We start from the raw sequence: 7266 nt of genomic DNA on the forward strand, positions 1-7266 counted from the left end.
TGGAGACATCTGCCCATGAGAAGAATCTCACTGCCCCATATGGTGAAGGATATAAAGCATTTTGCAAAACCTCCCCTTGTAAGTTAGCTTCTTCTACAAAGCAGTGTGTTTCTGTCACCAAAAACTCAAGTCAAAGATTCATATTTATTTGTCGAAAGAAAATTTGGAAAATCTGGGAAGTTACCTCATTCAGGTGGAAAATAAGTATTTGAACCAATTTGAAAATAGGATTGGAATGACCTTTCAGTCAACTGTTTCTGAAAACCATAGATTTAAAATTAAAAAAGAAAGTGTTAAGGGGTGTCAATTTGAGGGGCAGGTCACAAAGAAGTCAACCCTACAAAACAATGAGAGTATTTTCAATGGACATAGAATTGCTCCTTGCAGTGAATCTGAGAAAACATTTAACCAGGGCTCAAATGTTAACAAATGTCTGCATACTCATTTGCCAGACAACCATTTTGAATGTAATAGAGGTAAGGAAGTCTTGTCTCAAAGATCTAAACGTATTATACAGAAGAGTACACATATGATAGAAAATCCTTATAAATATAATGAATGTGGGAAAGATCTCGAGCAGTCTTCTGATGGTGATCATCAGACGATTTGTGAGGGGAAACACCCATACACATGTTATAAATCTGGAAGTGTGTTTAGTCAGTCACCAAGACTAAATACACATGAGACAATTGGTACTGGAGAGAAAAGGTACACGTGTAAGGACTGTGGCATAGTCTTTCATTGGCAGTCAACACGATCTCAACATCAACAAATGCATGCTGGAGAAAAATCATACAAATGTAAAGAGTGTGGTAAAGCCTTTAAGGACTGCTCATCACTAAATAGAACCGGGCAAATCCATAATAGAGAACGACTTGACAAATGTCAACAACGTGGCAAGGTCTTTACCAGGCACTCAATTCTTATTCGCCATCTCAGAATTCATCCTGGAGAGAAACTTTACAAATATAAGGAATGTGGCAAGGCCTTTAGCCAGCACTCAAACCTTATTCGACATCACAGAATTCATACTGGAGAGAAACCTTACAAATGTAAGGAATGTGGCAAGACCTTTACCGGGCACTCAATCCTTACTTGACATCTCAGAATTCATACTGGAGAGAAACCTTACCAATGTACGGAATGTGGCAAGGCTTTTACCAGGCACTCAATCCTTACTCACCATCTCAGAACTCGTACTGGAGAGAAACCTTACCAATGCAAGGAATGTGGCAAGACCTTTAGCCAGCCCTCAATCCTTACTCCACATCACAGAATTCACATTGGAGAGAAACCTGATAATGTAAAAAGAATGTAAGTCAGTCCCTATAAGTGGTGCCCAGGCCTTATGGGACATCAGAGATTTCCTATTGGAGAGTAGCCATACAAATGTAAAGAATGTGCAAGCTCTCCCTGCAAGTCACATCTTACTCCACCTTCTAGCTATCACGTAGGAGCCAAATTGTGAAATGGAAAGTGACCACACCTTTACCTGCAATTCAATCTTTGCTCACTATCACAAAATGCACCCTACATGCAAACCCTAGAAATGTAATGAATGAACAAAGACCCTCATTTTAAATATACACTTTAGGAAACACAGGAGACTGCTTATAAGAAAGTAACTGGAAAGGTAGATTTACAAAAGTATTTCATTGAACATCAACTGACAATGTTACAGAATCAAGTAGAAAGGAGTACAGCAGTCACTCTATTCAGACTGCTTCAAAATACTTAAGGAATAATACAGAGTTAGACACTTGGGAAACATATATGCTATTCTGGTTCAAAAGATCTGGGGGATAGGTTTTTACATAGGTATACTTAATTTCAAAATGTGCTTTTTTTTTTTTTTTTTTTACATTGACCCTATTTGGGATTTGTAAGTAGCAAGTATTAATGTATTCCTACTCTCAAATCACTTCAGAATACTCATTTCTTCCCAGTGGGTGTGTGAAGCCATGTGGCTGACTGTTGTTGCATCAAAGGTATGAGATGCCCTTCTTCATTAGGCGGGACCCAGGCATGTCTAATTTTCCCAGAAGATAAAGGACAGTATGATGCACAACATCTGAAACAAATCTAAATGGAGATGCTGTTTGTGGTTATACCATTGATGTAAGTTGTCCTGAGACAGGTGTTGAGAACACCATTGTCCATTTATTAGCTCTAAACACTTCCTGCATATTAGAAAGGAAATGTTTTACGATAAGGTCTTAAAGGCAAAGAGGTGGCAGTCCAGTGAACTGATAGATCTTTATAAGAGCAATAGTCAGAGCACATGAGTTGATGTGGCTGCAAAGAAGACATCTTCACAGATGGCAGCCAGAGCCTAGCTAACTCTCCCCCCAAATGGCATAAATTGGACATCCACATCTCTCAACAATTACCTCCGGCCCGACACTTATGGCAATCACTACTCCCCTTTCATTACATCAACACATAAATGCTTTTTTACCACTTGTATTCTATATTTTGAACAACGATTTGTTGAGTCGAGTGGATTTTAAATGCATAAATTGGTCTGTGTGAACTTAATACATTTTAATTAATAAAACATAATGGTTTTTAATGTATTAACATGGATGTGTAGTGAATGAACTGTGATCCCACCAGCAATGTTAGCCCATCCTCTTGTATTTAAGGTTGTAGGTACCTGATGGAATCTATAACTCATTTCCAAACACAACGGCATAGCACACCCAGTAATCCGTTTTCTCCACGGCCTTAGGATTTACATAGTGTATCATTATTTTTCCCCTCGTTTATCCATGATACCATTTTCTCCTCTTTGTGAATACTGTGATGTTATTATGGATATATCACAGATTCTTCAGGGTTACTGTTGACCTTTTACCTAAGGTACTCCGTGAAACCCTATGTGGCATTCATTTTGCACAGCCAGTACATATGTTTTTAAGTTTATTTATTTAATCTGAAAGACAGAGAGCATAAGCATAGGAGGGGCAAAGTAGTAGGGAGAGAATCCCAAGCAACTCTGCTCTCAGCACACAGCCAGACACAGGCTTCAGACCCATTAACTGTGGGATCAAGAGCCACATGTTTAACCTACGGAGGCATCCAGGTGCCCCTAGCCAGGAGTTTTACAGGGTCTTGACTGACACCAGCCCCTCTCACTAGTACATTCCTTAGACAACACCCTACAGACTCACAAGATAATGTAACTTTTGATAGGACATTTTTATCTGCTGTTGTGAGCAACTGGGTCTGATTTTCCCGGTGCTTACCCCTCTGTGTCCCCTACAGAAGGCACAGAGGTTGCTTAAACCTGTTTTAGTCTGAATAGTGAAATCTGGGCTTAGTGAGGGGCTCTAAAGCATGCCTCCATGGCAGCTAAGACAGCTATGTGCCCCCAGTCATGGCGGGGGGGGGGGGCGGTGTTGTTTTCATGTGCATATGAAGTAAACATGCACATATGCTAGTACTGGGAATGTAATAGATACCCCATAAGTAGGAGAAACAAATTCCAATAGCAGTGATAATGTAGCCCCAGATGAGACACAGAAACTATACAAGGTAAAGAATTAGCATAGTGGATTCTGCGTGTAGAGGAAACACCTGTCCCAGGTTGCACAACTGAGAATGCATATAGAAACATAACTTCTACTTGCTTTATTTCCCAGTTGTCACCATATCTCCGGTGCTATGTTTGTTCATTTTTGGTGCCAGATTTGTAGACATCACAAACATTCTTCTGTGCCTGTGTTGTGGTGAGAGTGTCCTCACTAGCTGCTTAGTTGAGATGAGAGATGTAAGACCGTGGGTATTCAGACCTGTAGCGCTGGCATGCGGGGTGGGAGTATAAGTAAAACATGATGAAGCCATCATCCTCAGAGAGAAAAATAAGCCCTATGAAAATCAAATGTGAAGGACTCTTTCTAATGCAGGGAAATACCTGGAGGTGGTTCCCTTGAGTCACCCAGGGTCCTAGGCAGCTCTTGGTGATGTCATCGGATGAATAAGTGTCATGGAGATCAGGAAATGGCAAATATTCTGGGTTTCTGAAGATTGGGGATGTCCTCCTTTATGATTCTTCATGATGACACTGATTTCCTTTCTCTTACTGAGGCCCAGAAGCTGTCAGATGACAATGATTACTGGTTTGCCTAGGTGTAGATCAGAGGCAGTGGATGGAGGAGGGGTATTAGATGATGCAAACGTTTTGGGCATAGCTTTTAAATGTCACATGGCAGAGTAGGTTTTGGAGGTGAAGAAGACTTCTGGACACTGTAATGGGAACAGCAGGATGTGTGCTGTGGTTGTTCAAGCACTAATATCTCAAGATATAACTCCAGTGAAAGTGTGATCCAATGTAGATGGGTAACCTTTCAGGAAAGACAATTCATTGTTGTGAGGGATATTCCTGTCATCAGTCAGCCTCAAGATGAGTATAGTCCTGTACTCTTGCTCTGTCCAGGGCCCAGATTTGTTGGAACAGCAGTTCAACAGTGACAGGCAGTGAGCTTTTCTGATTGCAACAGTCCAGCACAAGTGTTCACTGACTCCTGAATGAATAAAGAAGATTTGGTGTGTATGTGAATGTTAGTAGGCATAAAAAGGTATGAAACCTTGCCATTTTTTAACATTTATTTATTTTTGAGAGACAGAGAACATGAGTAGGGGAGGGGAAGAGAGAGAGACAGAATCCAAAGCAAGTTCCAGGCTCTGAGCTGTTTGTTAGCACAGAGCCCAACACGGGGCTCGAACTCATGAAGTGCGAAACCATGACCTGAGCTGAAGTCAGAAGCTCAACCAACTGAGCCACCCAGGCACCCCTGAAATCTTGTCTTTTGTATAAATGGGTGGTGTTAGAGAGTGTTATGGTAAGTGAAAAGAGTCAGAGAAAGACAAATCCTATATGATTTCACTCATATGTGGAAATCAAGAAACAAAACAAGTGAGCAAAGGGAAAGAAAAATAACAAAAGGGAGAAGCTAACCAAGAAAAAGACACTTACCTATAGAGAGCAAACTAATGGTTACCAGAGTGGAGATGGGTAGGCAGATGGGTTAAATAAGTGATGGGGAATAATGAGGTCCCTTGTGAGTTGAGACCTGGGTGTTGTATGGAATTGTTGAGTCAGTATATTGTCCACAGGAAACTAATGTTACACTGTATGTTAACTACCTGGAAGTTAAAGAAAAACCTCTGGGAAGTGTTTTGTTGTTTAGTGATTGAGGAACCTTTTCCTCGTAGGTTAACTGACTGCGACAAGTGCACAGAATATAACTTGATAAACAAATGGAAACATTAATCTTTTCTCCCTACCTGGTTCTTCCAGATCTCAGAAACTCTCAGTGCCTATTCTTATGTTTATTCCAATACTTGTGTTTGCATAATTTCAATAAGAATCTTTCCTCTGTATGACAAGACACAGTTGGAAACACTGTTAGGTAACCAAGACTTTGACTCGAATGTCATAGCTGAGAAAGACCGAAATCGATTCAGAAATGAGGAGACAGCTATAAGGATCTCTGATGAACTTCATGGACCCAATAAGGCACCCTTGGAGGTATGAGCATGATTCCTTGCTTACAGAGTCCCTGGAATCCTTCCCTGGTGAATCAAGAACTTTAATCCCTAATAGATTCAATAATCTTGGGATGTTTTGGAGACCTCAAGAATATAGGAATTCACCCAAAACTATAAGTGTTGCAGGCAACACCTGATGGCAAGTATTTGGCTTCGTCTCTGCCCCTGAGAGGCTATTAAAAGTTTAATCTAGTGACATCTTATGAAAAATTCCAGCAAAGCTGGTTTTAAAGAGTCTTTCAGTCAAACCTCTATTGTGATTGCACTTACGTAAATAAGGAGGTCAAATTTTTTTCTCCAAATACACTGAGTTTGCAATCCCATTACTGTTAATTTGGGTCTACTTGGTAAACTGAGGATGATTATAGACAAAAATGTTTCAATAACATATCTTTGTAGATTTAGACTTTAATAGTATTCATCATAAATTGTACCAGATCCTGATCTCTTCTTGTGTCCTCCAATGCCTGGCTACAAATCCTGAGAAGAACGTTTTTATTAAACCGGTGTTGAATTTGAGACAGAGAGAGAGAGAGAGAGAGAGAGAAAGGGCGCACAAGTGAGGGAGAGGCAGAGAGAGAGCAAGAGGGAGAATCCCAAGCAGTCTCCCTGCTGTCCGTCAGGGCAAAGCCCAAAGCTGGCTCAATCCCAGCAACTGTGCAGTGATGACTCAAGCCAAAATCAAGATTCGGGCGCTTAATGGACTCGGACACCCATGCGCCCGCCACCCCCCTAAAGTAACATTTTGAATTTTCTCCTACCTTTCGGTCTTGGAATCATTTGAGGACAAAACTGCCTTCTGTCCTGAAGCTCTGGAAACTTCATATAAGTACTTGATGGAAAGAAATCGTCATAATAGCTCATGTATAGAGAATCTTTGTGCTGTGGCTGTATGGGCCACTGAAAAGATTACCAGAGGCATTCGAACTATAAAGCAGGAAGATCCTTCGGGTTGCTCCTACTTGCCCTCACTGTATCTGAAGATGATTCAAGTCTGACATCTACACGCCTGTGCCTCTGGCTACTCTGAGAAGTCAGAAACTGGCTTAAGAGTTGATCTCATCATGAAGCATGGTTGTCTTCTTTGGTTTTCATAGAAATGGCTCATTGAATAACATTACATGAACCACAGGGCTGACTTTGAAAAGGCACCTTCATCGTGGCTTCCTAAAACGAGTTTGACTAAACCGATCTATCATCAGGACTAAAATGCTAGATCAGTGACGTGAAACAATGTAGGCCAATTTTAATATGTGCAGCTTCCAGGGAAGTTTCATATGGGGGAATGGAAGGGGGTTCAGGACAGCCTTTCCAGTCCCCTCACCCCCAGGATGGCCACTTTGTCATGCAGATACTTTGACATGAAGGTACTTGAGAACCTGCTGGTTCAGAAGAAGCTTTTCCCCCTTAACCACACAGAAGAGTCTAAATTGGGGAGTCTTCCCAGAAAAAGAGTTATTAACAGAGCCAAAGTTACCTCAGTGACCCATCTGTAAGGTGGGACAAACATCTAATTACCAAGTATGTGCTCTTCTGATCACCCCGTGAAGTGCACTGCTTTCCTCTGAAGCCTCAGGCCCCCACCCCTTTTTCCTTAGTTCACCATGATATTTGGGCCTCATGTTGCTGGACAGTCTTTGGAATTTCCATGTTTGTGTGGATTTCCTGTACATATGTGTATTAAATTTGATTTTCTCCTGTCAATCTGTCTCA

General features: G+C 41.1%; 1 pseudogene; it reads left to right on the forward strand.

Annotated features, from left to right (window-relative positions):
* The first annotated feature begins 529 nt into the window (after positions 1-529).
* On the forward strand, positions 530-1318 carry LOC124511659 (zinc finger protein 420-like; annotated as a pseudogene).
* Positions 1319-7266: the final 5948 nt, after the last annotated feature.

The sequence above is a fragment of the Lynx rufus genome, unplaced genomic scaffold (assembly GCF_022079265.1).
Source record: "Lynx rufus isolate CCGP_SWC_20201006 ecotype Redwood Valley unplaced genomic scaffold, mLynRuf1.p SCAF_16, whole genome shotgun sequence".
NCBI classification, from domain to species: Eukaryota; Metazoa; Chordata; class Mammalia; order Carnivora; family Felidae; genus Lynx; species Lynx rufus.